Source organism: Pelobates fuscus, chromosome 11, assembly GCF_036172605.1.
Source record: "Pelobates fuscus isolate aPelFus1 chromosome 11, aPelFus1.pri, whole genome shotgun sequence".
NCBI lineage: Eukaryota > Metazoa > Chordata > Amphibia > Anura > Pelobatidae > Pelobates > Pelobates fuscus.
Window position 1 is genome coordinate 74,297,622 of NC_086327.1, and position 15,770 is coordinate 74,313,391.

At 41.1% G+C, this 15,770-nt stretch overlaps 1 protein-coding gene across 2 annotated transcripts in view; it reads right to left on the reverse strand.

Moving 5' to 3' along the window:
* Positions 1-15,770, reverse strand: part of LOC134577795 (zinc finger protein 253-like) — an 82,323-nt gene that overhangs the window by 21,156 nt on the left and 45,397 nt on the right. For both annotated transcript variants that reach the window (XR_010086058.1, XM_063436692.1), the window contains exon 3: positions 4,429-4,571. The gene's annotated coding sequence lies outside the window, so the exon portion shown is untranslated. The remainder of the gene's footprint in view (positions 1-4,428; positions 4,572-15,770) is intronic.

A 15,770-nucleotide genomic window follows, 5' to 3' on the forward strand; every position in this document is an offset into this window, starting at 1 on the left:
GGATATGATAACATTATACAAATATATTCGAGGCCAATACAAACCATTGTGTGGAAATCTATTCACAAACCGGACTTTACATAGGACACAAGGTCATGCGTTTAGACTAGAAGAAAGAAGATTTCGTCTAAGGCAAAGGAAAGGTTTTTTTACTGTAAGAACAATCAGGATGTGGAATTCTCTGCCTGAAGAAGTGGTTTTATCAGAGTCCATACAGATGTTCAAACAGCTACTAGATGCATACTTGCAAAAACAGAATATTCAAGGATATAATCTTTCAATGTAGGGTAATAACTGCTTGATCCAAGGATAAATCTGACTGCCATTCTGGGGTCAAGAAGGAATTTTTTTCCTAGCTTGTTGCAAAATTGGAAGTGCTTCAAACTGGGTTTTTTTTTTGCCTTCTTTTGGATCAACAGCAAAAACATATGTGAGGAAGGCTGAACTTGATGGACGCAAGTCTCTTTTCAGCTATGTAACTATAATACAGGCCTTTTCCTGTAAGGGTCCTCTACAGAAAAATATACAATATTCTAAAACACAATACATTTTCAAAAGGGGCTAATTTGATTGCAATATATACCCCACTCCCTCTAGCGTGTAAGCTCACTGAGCAGGGCCCTCAACCCTTCTGTTCCTGTGCATCCTACTTGTCAAGTTACAATTATGTGTCTGTTAGTCCACCTATTTTACAGCGCTACAGAATTTGTTGGCGCTATATAAATAGTAATAATGCCATAAAATTCTTAGAAATCGCTCAAGGACAATGCTGCTTAAACTTGGAGCCTAAATGAATTGAACAACGCACCACATTATTTATTCATTCAAGTTTATTCAAGTGAATACTTGGTTATAAACACAAAAACTATAAAGGTGGCACGTGTGAAATCTAGAAAATACTTTGACTTACAAAAATTAGTGAAATGGATAATTCCTCATTGTGCATAACCCCAAAAAAGAATAAAATATGTTTTCCATGGTAAAAATAAGAACAGTGATATTAAAATCTTTAATGCCAACTCACAATGTGCAGAGCTAAAAGGGAAAGGCTGATGGTGTCTTATTATTATTTCGAATGAGCCATGTACCTGGGAAGCACCTCTGCCGTTTGGATGGAGGGAATTGATATGGCCAGGGCTAGATTAAGAGCACATTGGGCCTGGTGCTGACAAATGTCATGGGCCTAATTACAGAATCTTATCAACAGAAAACACTAAAACAGTTATACCTCCCAAGCGTCATGCATCTGGTGGAGGTGGTGCTGGAGAGAAACTCACTGGATAAAGCTATTAGAAAACACATACCCTATGCTAATCTTTCGCTTTCATCTTAAATACATACCCCTTAACAGCAGTGTCCGGTGAAGCAGGATTTCGATTTGGCGGGGTAAAAGGGTGGCCCACTGATGTGAATCGCGTAATCAGAACAGCCCATATCTGCACGAAGAATTAGATGGCCAATAATGCAGGATGACCAACCAAGGGCATACTGTGCAGACAGCACCCCGAGTTTGGCATAAATGCATCTAAAGATGTGCAAGCTCTATGCTTTCTAAGGACTGCCCCCTAGCACTCACTAGTCCACTCCTCTCCTAGCTTTCTTACTAGCAAGAAGGAGCTCCTGTTATACAGTCTGAGACAGAGAAAAAAAGTATGTAGTGAGTGTAGAAGAAAAATAAATATTCACATTTTCAAAATTACATAAAGGGACATATATTTGTCACCAAAAATCAAGATATAATATATATATCCAGTACATAGGTTTTACCATATCTTTCAGATTGATAGAAACAAAGAAAGGAGAGGAAAAAATAAAATTAACATGCACAGTAAATACAATAAATCAGAAATATGATGTACAAATATATCTAATCCATATTATTTAAATAAGAGATATAATGCTTGTTTGTATTATTTTCTTTCGATTGAAGTATTTGTCTGGAATACTGCCTGTAGGTCCAGTTTTGCTGTTAATTGTAGGTGGTGTTAGCCCTATACAACACATCATTATTACACCTTGAGAGAGAAATCTCAAACACAAGTGCACTAATTTAAAAAAAAAAAAAAAAAGTTAAAGGACCACTATAGTGCCATGAAGACATACTCTTTTTCCTGGCACTATAGTGCCCCTCAGGGCCCCCCTCCCACCGGGCTCTTGGGTGAGGAAGGGGTTAAAATCTTACCTTTTTCCAGCACCGGGCTCCCTCGGCGCTGGGGAATCTCCTTCTGCCGTCATCGGCTGAATGTGCATGCGCGGCAAAAGCCGCACGCGTTCAGCCAGTATCGTAGGAAAGCATGCTCAATGCTTTCCTATGGACGGCAGTGTGTTCTCACTGTGAAAATCACAGTGAGAAGCGCCTCTAGCGGCTGTCAATGAGACAGCCACTAGAGGCTGGATTAACCCATTTGTAAACATATCAGTTTCTCTGAAACTGCTATGTTTATAGCAGAAAGGGTTAATCCTAGAGGGACCTGGCACCCAGACAACTTCATTAAGCTGAAGTGGAATGGGTGCCTATAGTGGTCCTTTAAAAGGGTTTACACGGTCTGTCGCCTTGTTTACATCCCTTTTAAGGGTCTCTCTGGAAAAATGATTGTGAGTTAGCATCCAAGAGTTTTAGATCAATGTTCTTATTTTTAAACACAGAAAACACTAGGTTTTAGTATTTATGTTTTTTTTAGGGGGGGGGGGAGGGGGGGAGAGGAGGGCAAAAATTAGGACTTACTAATTTCTTTAAGTCAATATTTTTATTATTTGATTTCACACCTTTAAAAGTTATAGCTATATATATTTTCTGTAATTTTGTGCACAATTTAGAGATCTCATGTTTAGTCAAAGGATATATACAACGGTGGTATCAATTATGATTAGAGGGACACAATAGTAACCAAAACAACTTTAGCTTAATGAAGTAGTTTTGGTGTATAGATCATGCCCTGCATTCTCACCGCTCAATTCTCTGCCATTTAGGAGTTAAATCACTTTGTTTATACAAGCCTAGGAACACCGCTCTGCATGTATAGCCTTCCTAAACAGTAAAGTGTAAAGAGTAATCTAATATTTACACTTCCTTTTTTGAAAATTCTGTTTAATTTAGAATTTATTATCTCCTGCACTTATAATAGCTTGCTAGACCCTGCAGGAGCCTCCTCTATGTAATTAAAGGGACACTGTAGTCACCCAGACCACTTCAGCTCAATGAAGTGGTCTGGGTGCCAGGTCCCTCAGGTTTTAACCCTGCAGATGCAAACATAGTAGTTACAGAGAAACTGCTATGTTTACATGGCAGGGTTAAGCCAGTCTCTAGTCTGACACTATAGTGATCCTTTAAAGTTCAATTTACAGAGGAGAAGATGAGAACTTTTAAAGTAAGTTACATCTGATTAAAAAATGAAACCATTTTGTTTTCATGTAGGCTGTGTCAGTCACAGTCAAGAGAGGTGTGATTAGGGCTGCAAAAACAGAAACAAAAGTGATATAATTCCTAAATGGCTCCTAAGTGATTAACTCCTATTGCGGAGATTCCTTTGGCTAAATGCCTTGAGCCAGATGGTGATGTATAACAGTTTTTCCTGTCTGAGAAGATCAACTGAAACTAAATATAATCACTTAGCAAACCACTACCCCGAAAGCCAAGTAGTGATCTACAGAGAATATATGAGGTCATAACATAATGGGTAAACTTACACTTGAACACTAGCCTAGCTAAGGTACCAAGGAATATTACTTCTATTACTATTTCTGAGTAGATAACCTCCCCCATATCGTAATATCATAAGCAACAAAATGCACTGCTGATCTAAAACAGATACACCCACCCAAATAACTCTCATAGTGTCAGATTCAAAATACTTTCCATCTGTCTTTCAGTTAAACTGTGAGGGTTTATTGAGTGGAAGATAGCGGTTTGGCATTAACTTATCTTGGAGATCTGGAGCAGCACATTGCACCACTAAGACGGACTGTCAACATTGAAAATGGCTTACTGCTCACTGAGCAGAAAGTTATTGGGAGCATCTAGTGGAGTGGCAGCAGATGATCCAGTTGCATAGCAGGGGAAAATTAGGAAGAGAAACATAAAAAGAGGTAATCTAAAATTTATTTTCTAGGATACTACCTGTGGCACGTCATCCGTTTTATTTTGATTTCATATGAAATAAGAGGAACACAAACAGTAAAAAAATCCAAAGTGTAGTACATCAACGTTATTATGTGTGTATAAATAATATGCAAAGTGGCCACACATATACTGTATAGAGCTTCTTGCAAGCTCACAGATATCTCAGCGTACAGCAATATAATCCCCATTTAAGGATATGCAGCATAATATTTTCAAGACCAGCAGTCACATTCAAGACACAGTTTTAAAAAAGTTCATATAGTGGTCACTGTACCACTTTAAAATAAATAAATGAAAATTCTACTTACACTATCTGGTGCAATAAAAGTGCTCTACTTGACAGGAGTAGGCGTTCTCATCTTCACCAAGGATAAGTATTGTAGAGGCTCAGATGCAGATGTCACAGAGAATAATATCCAATAGGTAACCAGGAGATAAACAATCCAAAATGCTAGATTTAGAACAAATAGTGCAAAAATTACTGTTATTAATCACCTGCATATTTCAATTTGGACTTTGAAAAGTAATTCTTAGGCATAAAAACTCAGGAATTAATGGTTCCACAACTATCCCAGAGATTTCAGCTTCATATGCAAATTAGCACATACAGTATATCATGTTTGAGATTTCATACTGCATTTATGCAGATAACCTTCACAATTGTCATTGTTTTACACAAAGTTATTTTTAAACAAACACATTGACTATGATCCAATAGGATAGTTGACCAGAAACCAGCCCTGAACTGGAATTATGACCTTGTGGGTCTCATCAGCATGGCGCCGGTTCATTCATGAAAGTCTCTCTAAGAAAATGTAATATATATATTATATATATATATATATATATATTACAAACAGTGTTGCACTCACTGTATATTTAGATCACTACCTGGTGCTGATCAGCAAAGGTATAGATATGAAAGTAGATAGCACTCCACGGTCTTTATCTTCAGATAAAAATTTACTTTTAATGCTCCAAGTTAAAACATCAACGTTTCAGTCTGGACAATCAGACTTTCATCAGGACACACACACACACACACACACACCAATAAGTACCAAAAAGACTGTGGGGAGACCAAACAGGATTAAAACTCCCCACAGTGTGAATACAAAAAATTACTGTTATGCTCTATACGATTTTATGTTACTCTATATATTATCAAATGATGTGGAAAATTGATGCTTATTTGGCAAACATGTACAAAAAATATATATACTGTTATGCATCACTTAGTATAATATTAGAAATGTATGTCTTTCTGCACTTTCACTACCTGTATTACAAAACACTCAATCAGCAACCTGATGCTTTGATTCCTACTAAATCACAGTTAATCTCTAGTATGAATTGGTATGGTGCGAGGAGCAGCATTGTATTGTAATTTTACAACATGACAGGAGGCTTCATATTTTGCATTAACTTTCTTTACTAACTCCATAGCAGCAAAGAAAAAACAGTTGAAATAAAGAACAAATCAGAGCGATTCAGAGTATATATATATATAAATCTAAGCTTAACCAATCACTTCCTCTTTCTTTGCTGCTCCATCACAAGTCAGGTCAGAGTACTAATTTCCTTAACTGTCATTATTCAATTGTGTTATAATAGTTTATCTTAATTGTGTTTAGGTTACTTTCCTGGGGGTGGGGGGGAGGGGGTCGGGGGGCAGGGGATCCCTTAGTATTTTATACCTATTGGGGTGTTACCCGTTGGAGGGGCTAACTCCTCTCCCCTCAGAGCCTCTTCTGAGGCAACAGCGTTTTCCCTTCCTCCCCCTCCTTATGGTGGCTACGTTCGCCACTTTCACACTCCTTTTCCGCGCTGTTCGCACCATAATCTGTGCGCACAGAGCGGCCAGTCACTGTGTTCGTGCATTGCAAGGCACGAACAGCCGTCTGACTGACTTCCCCGCCTGTTCGCACTATATTTGAGCGAACAGATCGGCCAATTACCGTTCGTGCCTTTCTACACGAACGGGCCAGCCAGGCTCACCCATCCGTCTAGTTTTGCATGAACAGTCTATTTATACGAACGGCCACTTCCTACCAAAGTGGTATTCCGTACGTGAATTGAACGTATGTTCGGCAAAACTAACAGCCATAAGTTACATTTTCTGCAGAATGCTGCAAGCAGCCTCTGTCTATACTCACCAAACGATTTTCGCTGGCATTTTCCTGTCAGCTAACCTGGGTCTCTCGTAAGACCCACGGCAGCCATTTTGCAGTTCCGATTTCCTGGGTGACCCCAGTGTTAAAGAGCCTGCTTTTTCACGCCACTGGGCGACAAGCATTATACGGCCTACGGCCTGTCTACGTCCCTTCACTTCTCGTACCTGTGCCGGTTAGTGCCCGAATTATTAAGGACACACAGAACCCGATTGACCTTCAGGCCATGATCGACGCAGCGGTTGCTGCGTCTTTGGAGATAGCGAAGGTGTTACCAACGGCCTCTGAAACTAACAAGCCGGTTGGCAAACATTCCTATACCAGGGAGGACTCAGATGAGTCAGATGACTCCAAGGAGAGAGGACGCCCGGTGAAACGCCACTGGAAGAGCGAGGAGTCCAAAAAGGCCACCAACAAAGGCAAGGTGCCGCTGAAGCGCAGTAAGCGCCCTATGACCAAGGCCTCCACATACACTCGGCAGATTTCCTTGGATGAGGACAAAGATATGCCCCAGACTCTGACGAAGGCGATTGGGGCTCCAACGCCAACGTCAGGGAGACCTTCTTGGGTGAGCCCCAGTGTAAATGAGATGCAGAGTCATCCGCTACAGCTGCTATGCAGGAACAGGAGATATTCCTGGATGCCACGGGGCAGAGGATGTTTGACCCCAGGAACATACGGCAGCCCCCTCCAGGGAATGGGCCCCGCCTAAGCACCTCCTCAGGTTTATGCACTTTTGGATCCTCAAGCCCCTGGAGAAACAAGTTCGCAAACTGATGAGGATGGAGTGCCCCAGACCATGCCTGCCAGACAAGGTGGCTTTCACGCCAGAGTTCGACCAACTCATGCTGGCCTTTATGGAGCGAGGGGGTCGCGACCCGTGCAGAGGGGTTGAGAGAAGCTTTAAACGGGCGCAAGACAAGCTCCTGGACGCGAAGGGGCCACTGGCCCGTGTGTGTACTTGGCGGATGACGCTTACGCCAGTGCAGACTCATTTACTGCAGACATGGTGTGTGAATGGGCACATGATATCCGAGAATGGACCCAGAGGGGTTTCTGCTTTCTCGGGAATACCAATGCGGCCCTCTCAACAGAGCGGAGCCGCGCAGCACTCTTCCGCATAGACCCCAAACTGGCCGATCTGGGGGTAAAAGAATTGGGCCCACAGACACAGGGTAAACTTTTGGGTAAGGCCTTTATGAAAGAGCTGAATAAGCACGTTAACGTATTCACCTCGCTGCACAGAGCCCGCACATGCATGTGCAAGGTCTTCAGAGGTAACCCTTCAAGGGGTGTTTTTTCCACGGCCGATTCTGGCCATCAGGCCCCCCCGTATGGGACACCCACAGCAGTTTTATACGCAACAAACTTACCAGGACACCGGCTCTAGACAACACTACCCCTACTACCAAAAGGGGCACAGAGAGGACGTGGTGGTCACGGACGTACCCGCACAAGATTCCCCACAGGTAAGAGACCAACACTTATCAATGTCTCAACTAACCATAACTGCCGGCCGTGTTTCTCTTTTTTCCCCAGAATTGGGCAAAACTATGGTGTTACAGACGGTCAACGTGTACCACATCAAATTACGAATGTTCCCCGTACAGAGGTACCCTCCTTGTCCCTTATACCTCTCAGCTTCAGACGCTAACCTAATAGAAGTGGAGATACACAAACTACGCGTGAAGGGTGCTATAGAACCCGTGCGCGAACAAGGAGGCTTCTTCAGCTACATGTTCCTCGTCCACAAGAAAACCGGAGATTTCAGACCGGTGATCAATTTAAGAGATCTGAATGCACACGTGACCTACCTCCACTTCAAAATGGAATGAATATACTTACTAAGGGACCTCCTCCAAGAAGGGGACTGGTTTACGTAACTATATCTCAAGGACGCATACCTGTCGATCCCAATTCACGAAGACAGCTGTCTCTTCTTTCGGTTCCTATGGCACGGCTTCCCATGGCAATTCACTTGCCTCCCTTTCGGACTAAGCTCCGCACCAGGGTGCTTCATGAAAATGGTGAAACCAGTGGTAACACACCTCAGAACTCGTGGGATCAGATTAATCATTTACCTGGACGACATACTCTTATTCTGCAGAACGAGAGAACTGCCGTACAACATACCGACTATACGGTACAATTGTTGGAGTCCCTGGGTTTCATCGTCAACAGGGCCAAGTCCGCAATGACCCCCATGCAAAAAATTTGATTCCTGGGTTTTGAGATAAGACTCCAGGTCTTGCAAACTCCACCTCCCGTCTACCAAAGTGACGGCCATCAGGAAAGATCCGCAGAGAAAACTGGCACGGATCGTTGGCCTACTCTCCTCATCAATACAAGCCATATTTCCTGGCCCCCTGCATTACCGTGCCATGCAACGGATGAAAGCCTGCTTCCTTCGATGGAACCCCATGTACAACCAACCAGTTCCGCTGACGGACAAAGTGCGCCAAGAACTCGAATGGTGGCTCAACTGCATGCAAGCATGGAATGGTTGGGCCATCTTCGGCAACCACCCGGACTTCGTGCTGGAATCGGGCGCGAGCCGGCTGGGATGGGGCGCCACGGATAGGAAAGCATCCACGAGAAGAATGTGTACAACCCAGGAACTCTTGATGCATATCAACTGCCTGGAACTACTAGCAGGGTCATTTGCTATACGCAGCCTAGCGAAAGGACAATCCAATTGTTGTATACTTCTACGGATGGACAACATATATGCAGTACGGTACATCAACCACTTGGGAGGGACTTGCTTACAAACACTGGTGAATTTGACGAAGGAAATCTTCAACTACTGCCTCCCACGCAACATCACAATACGTGCAGAACATTTACCAGGGGAGTCGAGCCTTACTGCAGATTACTGGACACTGGAGAGACGCCAGCGACTGGCAGTTGAACCTGCAGATATTCGCCTATCTGAACGAACGGAAAGGACCGTTCCTACTGGATCTGTTTGTCTCACGCAACAATCATCAATTACCACAGTTTTACAGCTGGTGACTCACAGACCCGAAGTGCTCGGCGGTGGACGCTTTCATCCAACACAAAGGGCTTATGCCTTTCAAAACATAAATGAAGGTGTAGCGCTACATACATGTATAGGAGTTGTACCAGAGAGTATTCGTATAGGTGACAATTCCACAAAGAATCCCAGAGTGTACCTATAATTATAGAAATCTCTGATAGTGTGATAATGTATGTACTTTATGATTTTATGTTACTAAATAGTCAATACACTCACATTCTCCGGAGCTTAACACCTAAGCTCAGGGATAAACGCTAGTAGGTCCGTAGAGGCGACCTTCCCCTTCTTTGGATTATGCAGTCTTCTACCGTCTCTTCTATACCTTGAACAAAATGTATATATGGTGCAATATTGCGGATTACAAAATATTTGTGCACACTTGAATTAATATGTACTCACAAACGTAGAGCCTCTCCGTTCGGCTCTGTCACAGCACTGAGTGTAGTATAGGGACTACACGCCCATAAGCAGGAACCAACAGCCCAAAATAAGTAAAACTGTATAAAATATACACTTTATTAAATTAAAAGTGAAAAACAAATAAAATGAATACTTAAAATGTCTCTATAGGGCATATGGTCTTCACTGGAGCTTCCCCACAACGCGTTTCACCGTAGTTCCAACGGCTTCCTCAGCTTGGTCCAAAATGATCCTCCATTTCCCTGGAGTCCTGCTTATATACCTCTTCCTCATGCTGCTCTAATTTTCACCTGTTCTTTCGCTGATTACTCAGTGGTAACAGCTGATTGTGAATGTGTTCCAAGCCTCCTTCTCAGGTTTACTTCAGCATGTGACGTAATACTAAACAGTCCTACGTGTCCTAATTGTCCAATGAGATATCACTATTCTCGTATAGTGTTAATATCTCGAGTTTTATATACTCATGGATCAAATTTGAACAGGACAGAAACAGAGAAGGGAAACAGTATCAATAAAAGGCAGTAGTAATAAATGAAATAGAATAAACTAAACGCCACCTTATGTGTTCACTAATAGATCACTTCTACACATTTCATTTAAGGGGCTTGTCGCCTAAATGCTTCTTTATGTTAAATATTCTAAAATTTCTTAACCCTTTGCAATTCAATTATATATGTATATATTTTGTACTTCTACACATTTCATTCAAGGGGCTTGTCGCCTAAATGCTTCTTTATATTAAATATTCTAATCTAACATTTCTTAACCCTTTGCAATTCAATTATATATGTATATATTTTGTACATTTTAACACATTTCTCCTTCCCTTAATGTGGGCACAAATGAAGTCATAAAATAGAAGGGTCTAAAAAAAGGGATTTATAACAAAATAAAACAAGGGTAAAGTGCATAGTGGTTTCATATGTGTCAATGAAACTCTAGAGATTATCTTCAATTACCAGATAGTACAGAAAAAAGGGGGCTGAGAGAAGAAACAACAAAAAATAAAAATAAAATTTTCCATGCTTCAATTTTACATAGTTTTTATTACATATATCTTGAAATTAGTCCTATACTTGTTACTTTTTCTCCATTTTTTTTTATTTATTTTTTTATTTTTTGAAAAGACCTGGAGTCTTAAGGCGACAAGCCCCTTGAATGAAATGTGTAGAAGTGATCTATTAGTGAACACATAAGGTGGCGTTTAGTTTTTTCTATTTTCATTTATTACTACTGCCTTTTATTGATACCGTTTCCCTTCTCTGTTTCTGTCCTGTTCAAATTTGATCCATGAGTATATAAAACTCGACATATTAACACTATACGAGAACAGTGATATCTCATTGGACAATTAGGACACGTGGGACTGTTTAGTATTACGTCACATGCTGAAGTAAACATGAGAAGGAGGCTTGGAACACATTCACAATCAGCTGTTACCACTGAGTAATCAGCGAAAGAACAGGTGAAAATTAGAGCAGCACGAGGAAGAGGTATATAAACAGGACTCCAGGGAAATGGAGGATCATTTTGGACCAAGCTGAGGAAGCCGTTGGAACTACGGTGAAACGCGTTCTGGGGAAGCTCCAGGGAAGACCATATGCCCTATAGAGACATTTTAAGTATTAATTTTATTTGTTTTTCACTTTTAATTTAATAAAGTGTATATTTTATACAATTTTACTTATTTTGGGTTGTTGGTTCCTGCTTATGGGCGTGTAGTCCCTATACTACACTCAGTGCTGTGACAGAGCCGAACGGAGAGGCTCTACGTTTGTGAGTACATATTAATTCAAGTGTACACAAATATTTTGTAATCCGCAATATTGCACCATATATACATTTTGTTCAAGGTATAGAAGAGACGGTAGAAGACTGCATAATCCAAAGAAGGGGAAGGTCGCCTCTACGGACCTACTAGCGTTTATCCCTGAGCTTAGGTGTTAAGCTCAGGAGAATGTGAGTGTATTGACTATTTAATAACATAAAATCATAAAGTACATACATTATAACACTATCAGAGATTTCTATAATTATAGGTACACTCTGGGATTCTTTGTGGAATTGTCACCTATACGAATACTCTCTGGTACAACTCCTATACATGTATGTAGCGCTACACCTTCATTTATGTTTTGTTGGATTATATGTTGATGTAAATAAGAAAGATTACATTTAGGTGTTATAGCTGCTCTGTTGGTAATTGTTCCATATTGGATTGGATTTTTTGGAATTTTTTGAATTTTAGCGCCAGTATATACTCTCTATCCCACTGTCGGCTTATGCCTTTCCCCCATTCGCTGTGATTGCGAGAGTTCACCAAATCCGGAGCCGAGCCAACCCTGGTTCCCAGACCTCCTCGAGATGTCCTGCGAGGACCCAGTTCTGCTGCTGAACGACTCCACCCTACTCAGGGACCCACATCATATGCTACTGGACGGACGCCTATCCTTGGTAGCCTGGACTCTTTCAGGGGAGCATGGTGTACCAACGACTTATCGACAATGACTAAGGATCTACTATGGGACTCCTGGGCCCCTGGAATGTGAAAGAGCTACTTATCTGCATGGCGATCTTGGACCAGTTGGTGCATGGGACGGGACCTGGATCCCTTTACAGCCCCCGTTTCCGATATCATGAATTTTCTCTCGTCAATCTCCGAGGAAGGTAAGTCGTATCGCACCATCAACGTCATCAGGTCTGCTATATTGACATCCCATGTACAGTCCCAAGGAAGAGCGGTCGGACAGGACCCACTGATCTGTCGACTACTACAGGGCATCAAACTGAGACGACCTCCAGCACCTAAATACCAACATCTATGGGATGTGGACGTTGTACTCAGATTCCTGAAGGGGTGGCCCTCTAACGAACTACTATCCTTAAGGCAACTGACGGCCAAGTTCACCTTCCTGTTGTGCCTGGTTTCGTTGAGTCTCGCGCATTCGATAAAGACGCCTTTACTATCAATCCGGAAGGAGTCACATTCCATATTTCAAGGCAGACTAAATCCGACTCGTCATCAATCTATCCGTTCTTCACCTCGGACCCCCAACTGTGTGTGGTCAAGGCTTTGCAGGCATATGTGGCGGCAATGGAGACGTTACGCCCACCGACAGCCCAACAGCTATTGGTGTCAGATGTAACCCTCACGGTCCAGTTTCGGTCACCACACTGGCCAGATGGCTCCTCTCCCTAGCCTTTATAGACCAGTCTTTTGGCGCGCACTCCTTGCGAGGGGCAGCGACATCAGCTTTTCTGGCGGGCGCATCCCTGTCAGACATATTACAAGCGGCGGATTGGTCCCGCGAATCAATGTTTCGAACATTCTATTTCCGTCCGTCGTCCAACGCCGCGTTCGCTCTTCTACCTAAGCGTTAAAATTGCCTCCTGTCATGTTGTAAAATTGAAGATTATGCTAGCGCAGTGTCCTAATAATCTTAATTTTAATAATGACAGGAGGCGAGTATTCCCCCCCCCCCCCTTTTTCAACTTGACGTTCCCACCCTAAGCTGAGGTAAGTTAGAGTTAATGGGTACGAATCTAATTCTAAAGATTAGATCTATGTACTGGTATGACAATGGTATGGATTGCTGATGTATGATAACATTTTATGGTTAGTCAGATTAAGTCATTATAAGGAGACACACACACACACACACATCACTGATACTAGTGTATTTTCTTTCAGTTTAGTTTAGTTTTAACAAGTCTTATGGATTGCTGGGAAGACTCAATTCCATTATTGGTTTCAAGTTGGATTGGACATGTTATTTGTTATATTATGGACTTGTGATGTCGCATTAGTCAAGTGGAAGTGATTGGCTATGCTTAGACATATATACTCTGACTCACTCTGATTGGTTCTTTATTTCAACTGTTTTCTCTTTGTTGCTATGGAGTTAGTAAAGAAAGTTAATGCAAAATACTTGTCTCCTATAATTATTAAAATTAAGATTATTAGTACACTGCGCTAGCATAATCTTCAATTGTTAGCTAGGCTACAGGGGACCAAGCATCTTTGCTAACTGTTAAGTAAAGTGGCCCTATCGCCCTAGACTCCAGGCATAGGTTATGGGGTCTACAGTGTGTGTTTGTTTATATTGGAGTACTTGGAGGTGAAGTGTTTTACAATTAGAAAATAACTAAACCATATATATTTATTTTTAATTGTAATGTTGGTTATGAGTTTATCCTTAGTAATTCACCATCGTAAAGTCTATCAAAACATCAAGCACATGGTTAAAGACTGTAGACTATCTTTCTATACCATTTTCCAGCTGACACAATAGGCTTTTTGAGACTTATTTCAATACATTTACAAAATATATTGTAAGCACACTTACTACAATAATCAAACAGTACATTCAATTAATCACCTGCCTCTTTCATTATAGCCTTAAAGGGTTACTCCAACCAAACACTGGTTTTGGTTAGAGTAACTCTGAGGTGGTCTGCATCACCTCCAAACTTTAAAAGAAAAAAAAATAACAATATTGAAATGCTCTAAATAACCTTAGCTCCAACAAGTTCTCCCCTCAGCCCGACCCTTCTAGGCTGGCATCACTCTCTTTCGCCAGAGGAGGGGACTGTGCTGCTATTGGCTATCTGGCACCAGATTCCAGTTTTGAACAGAGCTGACATTAGCAAGCAAGGAACATTAATCCAGGCTGGCTAGTGAAGCTGCTGGAGGTGGAGTTCTACATCTGGCAGCTAAGGGGTTAATCTATGTATGTGCAGTATTTCTTTAACACAGAAGAGAAACAATGCACACACTGACTCCAGGCACCATGATCACTTCAAATTAGTGAAGTGGTCATGGTGCTTGTTGTAACCCTTTAACAATTAAGTTACATTTCAAGAATGGTCTACTATAAATTATGGGGCAGAGTGTAACCTATTTGCTTTTTATCTACATAGAAACATTTAATTAATTTACACATCCAAACAATATATACTGGTAATGCAGAACACGGTTTAAAAAAAAAAAAAAAAAAAATCCTGCTCAATTTAAAACCATAATTAATTTGTTACATTCTTTCCTTTTAGTCTTTTTTTCCTCCACTTTTGAATAATGAACACTATTTTGACAAAAGACAAAACATAGAAAGGGGGGTGCTATATATACATGAAATACTTAAAATACTTATGTCTGTACAAGGAAGGTCTTACTGCTGATAGTCAAATCAAATCAATCTAGAAAAACAAAAACAGATTGCACATAGCATAATACTGTATGAGGAAAAATAAAATCAATAATGGTGGTTTGGGTCACTCACGATAAACAGAGCCTATTGTAGCAGGCTCTGACTGTATGGGCTCATCAAAATCTCTGTATGCTGTATGTTCCAACAGGATCAGCTCCAGGATCAGCTCCCTCCTCCTCTTAGTACTCTTCCAATCACACCAAAAAAACCAAATGGTAAGGTGTAAAAAGGATTTATTCAGAATACTATTAAACAAATAAAATGACAAAGCACTACGCGTTTCGACTGTTCAGTCTTCTTCAAAGGTGCATAACATACAAGTCCATCTGATTTCTTTAAATACATCCGGAGTTGTTGATTTTCGCGGGTAAAAGTTCGTGTTACTTCCGGGTTGTGATGTCACTTCCGGGTCCGCCGGCTCAATTTGCGTCATATGACGTCATCACGCTTCCGCCCGTCTGGCATCCTTCAACCTGGATGTTTATGCTTACGGACGCCATTTTTGTACCTGGCATTGTACTAGCGAACTATACTTAGATGAGGGAAAATAGATCAGGCAGAACTATAACATACATATTGTAGAAATCCGCTTACAAAGCTGGTAACATATATATTATACTCTACAATATTAGGAGAAATACTAGAAAAAGGAAAATAAGAAACCATTAAAATTATCCTTATTGGAACCGAAAAGATTAAGCTTATCGGTAATGAGAAAGGGAGGGGGTTAAAACAATATAACCCTTTCTCGAAAAAAGCAAAAATATACTTTTTAAAAGAAGGAAATCCTTCCATATAACAAAAAGATGGAT